Genomic DNA, 11,687 nt, shown 5'->3' with positions numbered 1-11,687 from the left:
TCTGTGTTATATTTCAGCTCCAGAGCACAGAGGTCAGTTTTCGGACTCAGTGGGAAAACTTTCTAGCAATTAGAATTGTGCATACACTAAATAGGTTATCTCTTGGACCGGGAAACTGAGTGTCATTGGAGTGTTCATAGTTTACATGACCATGGTCTAAGATGAGATCTACATCACATTTAGTGGTAAACTATATAAACCTGTCCATCTCTTCCAACTCTAAGACTTTCTGGGTCTCAGATAGATATGGCTCCAAGGCCATATGACAGAGAAATGGATTTTGCTATAACTCATCCAGCGTTACCATCAGAGATTAGGCAATCACCCATTAGAAAGTTTTCCTGGGGGGGGGGGGGCCAGGTGGCTCAGCGGTTTAGCACCTGCCTTCAGCCCAGGGTGTGATCCTGGAGACCCAGGATCGAGTCCCACATCAGGCTCCCTATGTGGAGCCTGCTTCTCCCTCTGCCTGTGTCTCTGCCTCTCTCTCTCTCTCTCTCTCTCTCTCTCTCTGTCACTCATGAATAAATAAATTTTTTAAAAAAGAAAGTTTTCCTGGCTAACCTCATCTACCCTCTCCCTATAACCTAATGAAGCCTTCCCCTCTTAAGCTCCCTCTCCACTTTGCATTATCTGTGTGAATTTTGCATACGAGTATTGGATTTACAGGGTGGTATCTGATATCCTGAGAGTGGATTTGATCTCTCTCAAGGCAATGCTCATTGCTCCCAACCATCTCCAAGGAAAGAGATGCATTCTAAATCAGGAAAAGGAAACAATAATTCCCAAAGTCCACCTTAGGTACCAGTCTACTGCTGGAACTCATTTGCCTGCTATATGAGAACAAGTCTCTGGCCAAGATAAAATGGAATCTGTAATCCCCAGGAATCAGGCCATTTTTTGTAAGAAATTTTTTCTAGCTTCATGCGGCTTTCTCTACTTCCCCTTTATCATCTAGCATTTATTACATTTTCAGAAACTATTCCTACTTTCTGTGCTCTGTGTTGGAGAATATTCAGTTTTGTCCAACTAAGCCTTTCTCGAGCACCATGGCTGGGAGTGGGGTACTGTGTTAAACACCTATGGTATGAAGATGAATAAAGATACAGTCCTCCCTTTAGGGTATTTCCGATGGGAAAGAAAGATACAATTCCAGGATCACGTAGAACATGATATTGCGAATCCGAGAGGCAAAAGGAAGAGTAAAAAAGGGAATGGTGGTAAGGGCTTGCTCAGAGGCAAACAGTGATAATAGTTGTCCATAACCAGCATTAGTACACCTGCTTCATTCATTAATTCCCACCACAACCCTATGAAGCAGATGTCTATCATTAATATCCCCATTCAACAAATAAGTAAGTGAGACTCAGAGAAGGTAAAAAACAAGCTGAAGTCCATGCACTTACTAAGCAGCAGAACCAGGCCTGGGAACCTGGCAGCCAGGCTCTGACTTCGTATCTTACTGCCCGGCCATGCTGGGCTATCCTGATTAGCCAGACCTGGGTCATGTGCTCACCCCAGAAGTAGACTGAGGCTTAGGTGGTTTCCCCCCAGAAAAAAAATCATAGTGTCAAAACCAGAAAAAAAAGAAAACTGGTTATTGGGCAAGGAAAATCAGCAGTTGTCCACTGCAGAATCATTTCAGGAGTGCAGCTCTTCCTCTTGGATTCTCTGCTTGGGATAAATTTTCCATAGATGGTATCTCACTGGGTGGAACCTAAAACACATTAAATTGCTCTTGATATAGGATGCCAGGTAGTTTTTCAGCAGGATTGCATATTTACATTCTGTTTGCCAGAATAAACCTATCTCACCACATCCTTATTTGTGTTAGATGCTATTATGTTTAAACCTAGATAATTCTGGGGCACCTGGGTGGCTCAGTTAGGCATCTGCCTTGGGATTGGGTTGTGATTGCATTGTGATCTCTGGGTCCTGGGATCAGACCCCGGCGGGGTGCCCTGCCCAGCAGGGAGTCTGCTTCTCCCTCTCACCTTGGCCCTTCCCACTGCTAGTGTGCAACCCAGCTCTCTCTCTCTCCCTCTCAAATAAATGAGTAAAATCTTTTGTAAAAATAAAAATAAAATAGGGGCACCTGGGTGGCTCAGTGGTTGAGTGTCTGCCTTCAGCTCAGGTCATGATCTGAGATCCTGGGATCGAGTTCCCCATCAGGTTCCCCACGGGGAGGCAGCTTCTCCTGCCTATGTCTCTGCCTCTGTGTGTGTGTCTCTCATGAATAAATAAAATCTTAAAAAAATAAACCTAGACAATTCTAATTTTATTAGATTCTGTATTTATATTTGCATCATCTTCCCTTTCTCCTTTCTAGAGCAGAAACTCTAAGTAAGAGAGTATATAAAAGTTGATTCAACACCAAGCTCTGAATCAACAGATGAGCCAGTTAGGGACCCTGGGGGTGGGGAAGGACAGGTGTGCCCACTGATCCCTGCAGTGTTAGGGGACAAAGGGCTGGGTCTTAGAGAAGAGAGAAGCAGGAGGTCTAGCTCCCGCCTGGGGTTCAAATTCAAAAGGTACTTCCTATGTAAAACCTTTCTAAAAAAATCATTTATGGTCCCTTCACCCGTGTTACCATATTAAAGGTAGATTTCATGCCAATAAAAAAGGTATGTGTGTATCCATAATAATAATAATAATGATAATGATAAAACAGCTAGAGGGATGCCTCAGAAGCTCAGTGGTTGAGTGTCTGCCTTTGGCTCAGGGCTTGACCCCGGCCTGGAGATCCAGTCTGTGTCCCTGCCTCTCTCTGTTTGTCCCTGCCTCTCCCTCTGTGTCTCTCATGAATAAATAAATAAAATCTTATAAAATCTTATAAAATCTTATAAATAAAATAAAATAAAATAAATAAAATAAAATAAATAAAATAAAATAAAATAAAATAAAAATAACAGCTAGAGGGGCACCTGGCTGGCTCACTCAATAGAACATGCTACTCTTGATCTCGGGGTTGTGAGTTCAAGCCCCACCTTGGGCATAGACCTTACTCTTAAAAATAAATAAATAAAAATAAAGTGCATTACTTAAAAGAGAAAAAAAAATCAGCTAAGAAAACTGTTGAGACATTCTGGGGTGCCTCATTATGAGGCCCACATCTCCATTTTTCTAAATCGTGAGGATAACTCTATCAGTAATGCTGCCGGATGCACACGTCAAAAGGACCAGTAGGGTGCCCCCAAAGACACTGATCGAGGTTCCACCGCGCGGGGCCGGAGCCCCCTTTTCTTTCCCGCCAAACCGCGGCCGGGCGTCCAGACCATAGAGGCGAGGTGACCTCCAAGGTCCTAGAGAGGAAACGCGACTCTCGGAGGAGGGACTTCCGCCGGGGGCCACTTCCGGTTCTGCTCCGCCCGCCGTAGCGGGATGCGGTGTTCCCCGATGGCCGCTCTCGGGCTCCCGGCTCTGCGGAGGCGAGCGAGGTGGGCGCGGGCCCCAGAAGGCGGGGCGCCAGCTCGGAGGGACCCTCACGCCGCGGAGCTGGGGGGCTTCCCGGAGCGGCCACCCTGAAGCCGTGGCGCCGGGGCCTCTGTCCCCGAAGTGATGCCTCGGGACGAGCCCCTCGGAGACCCGGAGCCGGGGCTTGTGCCCTTGGGATGACTTCTCGAGGCCCTCGCGGTGGAGTTCAGGGCCCGATCCCGCCTACGTGAGACCACGACCTCCTTGTCCACTTGAAACAGGCTGGTAACGGGAACAGAAGCAGGTGCCTTAGTACTTCATGGTGTCCGGGTCGGGGAGACGGGAGTCGGGTCCAGCCGGGAGGCACGGCGGCCGGGGAGGAGGGGGCAGGTGCGGGTGGAGGGGTGAGAGTGCCCGCCCTGCGGGAGGGGAGGGGGAAGGCTCGGAACATGCCCCGACGCTCGCCGTGCCGGGTTCCGGGTCTCCCTGCCACCCGCAGACTGCCGGAGCGCTTGAACTCCATTGTCCTCGATTTTATTTTTATTCGGATATTAACAAAAAAAAAAAAGTTTTGTTTATTCCTGAGAGAGAGAGAGAGGCAGAGACACAGGCAGAGGGAGAAGCAGGCCCCATGCTGGCCCCATCCAGGATGACGCCCCGAGCTCAAGGCAGACGCTCGATCATTGAGCCGCCCAGGTGCCCCTCTCCTGGGTGTTTTGTTTTGTTTTTCTTTTTAACTTGTTTTTTTATTGGTGTTCAGTTTGCCAACATATAGCATAACACCCAGTGCTCATCCCCTCGGGTGCCCCCCTCAGTGCCAGTCACCCGGTCACCCCCACCCCCCATCCCCCTCCCCTTCCACCACCCCTAGTTCGTTTCCCAGAGTTAAGAGTCTCTCATTTCTGTCTCCCTTTCTGATATTTCCCACTCATTTTTTCCTCCTTTCCCCTTTATTCCCTTTCACTATTTTTTATATTCCCCAAATGAATGAGAACATATAATGTTTGTCCTTCTCCGATTGACTCTTTGACTCTTTTCACTCAGCATAATACCCTCCAGTTCCATCCATGTCGAAGCAAATGGTGGGTATTTGTCGTTTCTAATGGCTGAGGAATATTCCGTTGTATATATAGACCACATCTTCTTTATCCATTCATCTTTCGATTGTCCTGTTTTTTTTTTTTAATTTTTTAAAATTTTTATTTATTTATGATAGTCACAGAGAGAGAGAGAGAGGGGCAGAGACACAGGCGGAGGGAGAAGCAGGCTCCATGCACCGGGAGCCAGACGTGGGATTCGATCCCGGGTCTCCAGGATCGCGCCCTGGGCCAAAGGCAGGCGCTAAACCGCTGCGCCACCCAGGGATCCCCACTGTCCTGGGTTTTAAGGCGAGGATAGCGTCTGCCGTCAGGCCCGCCGTGTGTTGACCATAGGTGGGTGAGAGTGGGATGGGTTCTTTGGTGAAACAGATTCACCTTCGCTGCTGTCTTAGAAGATCGTGTTGTGGAATATTTCACATAAAGCTTTTTTTTTTTCTTCTTCTTCTTCTTTTTTTTTTTTTTTATTCATAGAGACACAGACACAGGGAGAATCAGGCTCCACGCAGGGAGCCCGATGTGGGATTCGATCCCGAGACCCCAGGATGACGCCCCAGGCTGCAGGCGGTGTTAAACCGCTGCGCCACTGGGGCTGCCCTCACTTAAAGCTTTTACCATGATGTGCTTACCATCGTGGGCAGGTTCAGTGTTGGATTTGGAGTAGGGTCAATTGGCACAGTTACTAGTAAAAACACTGAACTGTTCTGAAAAGCGCTGCAGTAATGGATTAATTCGTCTGACTTTGTTTAGCCCCCTGTTTCTCAAGCATTTTGAGATTTTTGAGTAACACCCTATTAATAGCTCTCCAGTGGGGGGGGAGGGTGTTTTCTTTTTGTTTTGTTTTGTTTTTCCCAGAACACATTTTGGGAAATACTGACAGATCATTCACTTGGACACAGACCTGCTCAGAAGGCACTCCCCCTTCTCAAATTTCAGAAGTACTTTTTTTTTTTTTTTAAATCATCTCACTGGATTTTAGGAAGGCTAGTTGGTGTTTGAGAAAATGGTCCATAATTAACAAGTATTGCAAACCATGTAACATTTGGAAAAGGAAGTAAACCCTCTTTGGCTTTCCTCCTACATAGGTCATGGACAGTGAATAATATATCAATATTATTGAGCAAAATACTGTCAATATATAGTTATAAAACAATGGGAATAATTTAGGGGGAAAAAAAAAGCCGGTGAATTGTTCCTAGTGAAAATTCTACAATTAAGCCGCCTTAATGACAAACTGAGGAAATTTGTTCATGGACTCCTAGAAGGACCTACTTTAAATAGAATGTAGCTAAAAACCATTTAAGGGAGTTGTATGTGTGACATTAAGTGACATTCACTGGAAACTTGCAATAACATAGAATAAAATGTAATACAAGGGTTGTCTTGAACTTTGCTCAGGATTACTTAGTTACTGAAGTTACTGAATAAGCTCTTAATGAGGTAGTTTCATGTATTTGGCACAAACTTCTGTCAGAGCTTTGAAGTAACTTTCTAGGACATTACTGAATTTGCAATTTCGAGCAAAACCTGCTTAAAGATGAGGGTAAAAATAGGTTGGAGTGCCCTGGCTCCATTGTGTAGGGCCAGAAACCTAGTTTCACTAGTTTGCACAGAGATAAGCAGGCTCCAGGAGACAGACTAATGCTCACCAAACTCAAAAGGGACTGATGTATAAACCTAGAGTGTGAGTGAATTCCTTTCTAGTGAAAAATAACAATTTTCAGTCATCTGTATGATTTTTTTTGCCAACAGGGTGTACCTTCCTGAAAGAAGATCTATGTGGGGGACCAGACTGTTACACTAGGGTGTGTTGTATGGAAGACAACTAGCATGAAATCAACAAGGAGAATGCTAGCCAAGTTTAATGGCATCAGGTGTCTTCACTCTACAGATAAACCTATCAGATCGGCTAGATATTTATTTCCATGGGTAAAAGGCACTCTCTCCCATGGTGCTAGAGGCAAGATAAAAATTTGTCTTTTTGAATATCCCTTTTGGAGACTCTCTTCCCATATTCTTTCTCAAGCTAGAGTACAAAGCAATTAACTTGGTTTAAGCTCTTCTGTTAACAGCTTCTCTCCAGCTGTCCCTCCTTGAAGTTGCACCCTGGTCACCGAGTTAGGATTTGAGGTCCTTTTAAATAGCCTCTTTGTCCTTTCTGTTGATGATTGATTTCATTCTATATATTTGATCTCTTTCAAAGTTTAAGTATTGGGACACCTGGGTGGCTCAGTGGTTCAGCATTTGCCTTTGTCACAGGTCGTGACGCAGGGTTCTGGGATCGAGTTCCGCATCGGGCTCCACGCAGGGAGCTTGCTTCTCCCTCTGCCTGTGTCTCTGCCTCTCTGTGTCTCTCATGAATAAATAAATAAATTCTTTTTTTTAAAAAAGGCTCCCTTTGAAGTTTAAGTGTCGATTGGCCCTGTTGTTGGTTCGAAGCCTTGGGAGCTTCCTGGGTGAAATTTGAAACTGTTCTCCATACACAGCGCAAGGAGGGACCAAAGGCAAAGTGCAGATTGCCAGGTAATAAGCAAGGCTTGTCATGGGTGGTGGTAAGATGAGTAGATTGCATCCACCCACCAGAGTCTTAAAAACTATTCAGAAGCCTTAATGGGGATGATCGGTCATGTGTACTGTCCAGATGATCTCAACACACATTGCTGTCTCAAGGTTACATGCTTGAAAATGGCTCCCACCATGGGAACAGAAGGCAGAATGTATACTCTAAGGGTGAAGGACCCGATTGCGCAGGTCCAGCCTCAGGGTCAACTGGTAATCAGTGTCCTCTTGATGATTTCCTCCAACACCCATTTAACCCATCCAAGAACCAAAACCTGTGTTTATCTATTTACTCAACTTTCTTTTATGACACTACTTGATGTTAAGACTAACTGCATATAGTTTTCTAATCAGATAAGACCCTTCAACTCCATTAGGTACAGAGTCAAAATTCCATTTGCCCATTGTTGCAATATAGCTATAATTATTTAGATAGCTCTTAGGTATTTTCTCCCATTTCTAATGATAAATTCCAGTAGTGACTGGCTTTCTGTATATTTTATATGTGCTTCAAACAACAGTTGTCGGGATCCCTGTGTGGCGCAGCGGTTTGGCGCCTGCCTTGGGCCCAGGGCGCGATCCTGGAGACCCGGGATCGAATCCCACGTCGGGCTTCCGGTGCATGGAGCCTGCTTCTCTCTCTGCCTGTGTCTCTGCCTCTCTCTCTCTCTCTGTGACTATCATAAATAAATAAAAAATTAAAAAAAAAAAAAAAAAAAAAACAACAGTTGTCATTTATCTACATTGGTCATAACATACTTGAAGAGTGGCCCTAAAGAGCATCTCCAGGAATTTGAAGAGCTGGTTTTTGGGGTTTGACCTCAACAGTACCCATCTGACAAATGAATACTCAAAAAGGACCCAAGAACCTAGGATCCCCATCCTCCACCTGAGCAAGAGAAGGGTGGAAAAAGACGACTGTTGGGGGCAGAAATGCAACCAGGAGAATAACACCAGGCAAGAGATCTTATGTCAGTGCTTTAGAACATTCTCATACCAGGTGATGCCAACAACCTATGAGATTTTGAGCAGGCTCCAAGAGCTCTGTTATGAAAGGCTGAATCCAGACATTCACGTGGAAAAGCAGATACTGGAGCTGCTCACACCACAATAGTTCCTGATTATTTTCCAAGAGGATGCCAGACTCCTGTGGAAACCTCACCCACCGAGTGCAGAGGGTGCTGCAATTGTTTTAGAAGCTCTTGGGGAGATAGTAGGGTAAGAGGCAGGAGGTTTGGGCATGTGGAGAGTTGGGGAATGGGGATGCCGAAGGCTAGGACCACCAAGCTACAATAAGATGCGCAGTCCTAGCAGTGGGAGGAGATGCTAAGATGGTCTCTGCCAGGCTGGACTAAAAATACTGGTCACTGATCTTACTCCCTTAGAGCTTACCCTACATCTTACTGCCCTTGGAAATGAGTGAAGATTTGTCTTTGTCCAGGTTCCTGGCACAAAACCCTGGTAATCTCAGCAGTGTTGAGAGTGTCTTTTGGATGCTGAAGAGATGGCTGGTGGCTGGAGGCCCTGAGGGCTGATACCTAGAAAGACCAAGGCTTGACTAGAAGGTTGGAAGTTTCAGCCCCATCCCCTGACCTCTACAGAGGGGAGAGGGGCTAGAGTTAATCACGTATATCCAATGATTTGAACAATCATGACTACATAATGAAACCTCCATAAAAACCTGGGTTCAGGAAGCTTCAGGGTTGGTGAACACATCCAGGTTCTGGGAAGGTGGCTCACCCTGAAAGAGCTTGGAAGTTCCAAACACACCACCCACCCTCTTGTACTTTCCCCTGTGCATCTCTGCCACTTGGCTGTTCCTAAATTGTATCCATTCAAATCAACCGGTAATAGTAAATAAAGTACTTTTGTGAGTTCTGTGAGTTGGTCTAGTGAGTTACTGAACCATGTGCATGGGGTGGTATGGATTTACAGCCAGTCATCAGAAGTCCTGGTGACCTGGGACTTACACTGGCATCTAAAGTAGGGGCCGTCTTGTAGGACTGAGCCTTAAACGTGTGGAGTCTGATGCTAACTTCAGGCAGTGTCAGAACTGAATTGAATTGTTAGACACCCAGTTGGTGTCAGAAAACTGGGGAACTGATTGCTATCAGGAAAGGAAACATAAAACAAAAAGCCCTCATTCATGAATATAGATGCAAAATATTCAATAAAATATTAGCAAATAAAATCAAGCATCCAGGGGCACCTGGGTGTCAGTCGGTTAAGCATCTGCCTTCAGCTCAGGTCATGATCTCTGGGTCCTGGGATTAAGCCCCAGGTTGGGCTCTCTGCTCAGTGGAGAGCCTGCTGCTCCTTCTCCCTCTGCCTCTCCAGCACCTCCCCACACTTGTGCTCTGTCTCTCTCTCAAATAAAATCTTTAAAAATAAATACATAAATAAAGCCAATCTTAAAAAAAAAATCCAACTAGGGTTTATTCCAGAAATGCAAGGATGATTCGATATTCTAAAAATCAAGGTAATTGATCACAGTAGAAAAAAATTCATAAAACTACGTCTTGTTGTGCTTCACTTTATCATACTTCACAGATACTGTTTTTTACAAACTGAAGCTTTGTGGCAATCTTGAATCAAGTGAATCTATCAGCTCCATTTTTCTAATGCCATCTGCTTGCTTCATGTCTTTGTGTCATTCTGTAATTATCACAATATGTCACGTTTTCTTTTTTAAAAGATTTTATTTGTTCGTTTATTTATTTGAGAGAGAACGCAAAAGGAGAAGAAGCAGCAGACTCCCCACTGAGCATGGAACCTGATTCAGGACTCAATCCCAGGACCCTGAGATCATGACCCAAGTAAAAGGCAGACATTGAACCAACTGAGTCACCCAGTGCCCCTTGAAAGCCCTTGAAAGAGGGCTTAACTAGCCAACTAATCCAGAGAGAGAAATTTAATTGAATCCTTCTTACGAAATCAGTTCTATGATTGCTAAAAAGAAAGAACGTAATCTTTGTCCTCTGGGAGCTGGGGTAGCAGTACTCAAGACAGAGATCAACACAAAACACAGGATAAAATGTGTCCCGCGTGGGCCTTACGGATCCAAGCCGCACAGGACCTCAGGGGGAGCAGAGATTATCAGGATGGTCAGGGAGTGCTTTCTGGGGGAAGGGGACTTTGAAGGGAGCCCTCCACATGGCCAGGCAGAGAGGAAGGTATACATTGACCTGGCTGCGCTGGAGGAAAAGAATTGGGCAGGGGAGCCCAGAATTGGAAAAACTCGACCTGCCCCCCACCACCATCACCCAACCCACCTGCTCCTGAGGCTGGAAGGCAGGGTGTGGGACAAGGTCCTAAGTCAATGTGGGGAGTGGGGGCTGGGATTCCTATTTCATCATGTCGCTAAGCCAGTATTTGCAGCTGAACCACCATCCTGAGAAACCAGCTAGAATCAGGTGCAGAGCTGGGATCAAGTGCGCTGTCAGTTGAAACCAGTCCAGACACAGTGGCAGCCAGCCTGTGAGAAGGGCTGGGGCCCAGGTGGCACCCAGGTGGCACCTAGGGCTCCTCGTGCAAAACCGGCTGCACGCTTCATCTGCACAGACACTTTCTTGGCTCACGGATTGCTCTGGATCGGTGGCAGCATCTTGGCCACTGGGTCAGCCAGATGCCCACCGCAGCAAGGGAGCAAATGGGAGGGGGAGGCTGCTTCACCCAGACATGGGGGGCTGAGGAGCCATGGGCTGTGGGGGTCACTCCATGTGGAAGCAGCCAGAGATGCCGTCTTCCCCAACACACACGCACACGCACATCCTGTTAAGCCAGCATTAGTTTCTAATGACACGGCCAAATACTTCCTCCTTTCACTCATAACTTTTCAGGTTATAAATAACTTTTACAGAAAATACTATATTTTACTGGATGAAATGACCATCTTCTTACTAGAGAGTCTGGTTTGGTGGTTGCGTGTGTGGGGGTCCTAAGCAGCAGATGGAGGAGTTTTACCCACTTGGCCAATTAGAAATTTAAACTTCTCTGATAATATCAGCAGGTTGCTTTCTCTCCCTTTGTGTTGAAAAAAATCAATCTATGAAGAATTGGAATCTGACCTTCAAAGGGGATCAATAAGAACTATTTTTACATGGCCAAGGGAAAAGAGGCAGATTTCTTGCCAGCGGGGTCGGGGGGGGGGGGGAGGGGTCACACTTTGTACAAAGGAAGGTTTTGCTGGGGAGAAGGGAGCGTGTGTGTGCCATGTAGATTTTTCAGGAGTTGCCATGGTCTGAATATTTGTGTCCTGCAACAGTCATAAGTGGAAACCGTTAAAACCAAAACCAAATGAAGACCAGCCTCGAAAATTCCCTAAGCAGAAAAAGAAAAAAAGAAAAAAAACAGTTTAGTCATACAGGCAAAGGTTGATGTAGCTTATTTTGCAAGGCTAACTTGACCGGGTCATTTCTTGCTTATGCCTCTGGAAATTATCAGCAAAATGTGAACTGTTTCCCCAGGCTGACGTGAGGTAAGCGCTGCCGACTTCCTCATCATTTAAGAAAATTCTATTATAACCAATAACTGTAAAGAATAAACAGTCACTGCCTCCATGCTTTCTAAGCTGTTTTTTTTTTTTAAGATTTTATTTATTCATGAGAGACACACAGAGAG

The 11,687-nt window shown here is 45.6% G+C and overlaps 1 long non-coding RNA gene across 1 annotated transcript; it reads left to right on the top strand.

Moving 5' to 3' along the window:
* The first annotated feature begins 3,372 nt into the window (after positions 1-3,372).
* LOC140597703 (uncharacterized) lies at positions 3,373-8,950 on the top strand. Its single transcript, XR_011999558.1, has 2 exons — positions 3,373-3,715; positions 6,261-8,950. It is a non-coding gene; the product is annotated as an uncharacterized lncRNA (long non-coding RNA).
* Positions 8,951-11,687: the final 2,737 nt, after the last annotated feature.

Source organism: Vulpes vulpes, chromosome 2, assembly GCF_048418805.1.
Source record: "Vulpes vulpes isolate BD-2025 chromosome 2, VulVul3, whole genome shotgun sequence".
Classification (NCBI taxonomy): Eukaryota; Metazoa; Chordata; class Mammalia; order Carnivora; family Canidae; genus Vulpes; species Vulpes vulpes.
Note: the sequence above shows the minus strand (reverse complement) of the source record. Positions and strands in the feature narration are given on the sequence as shown.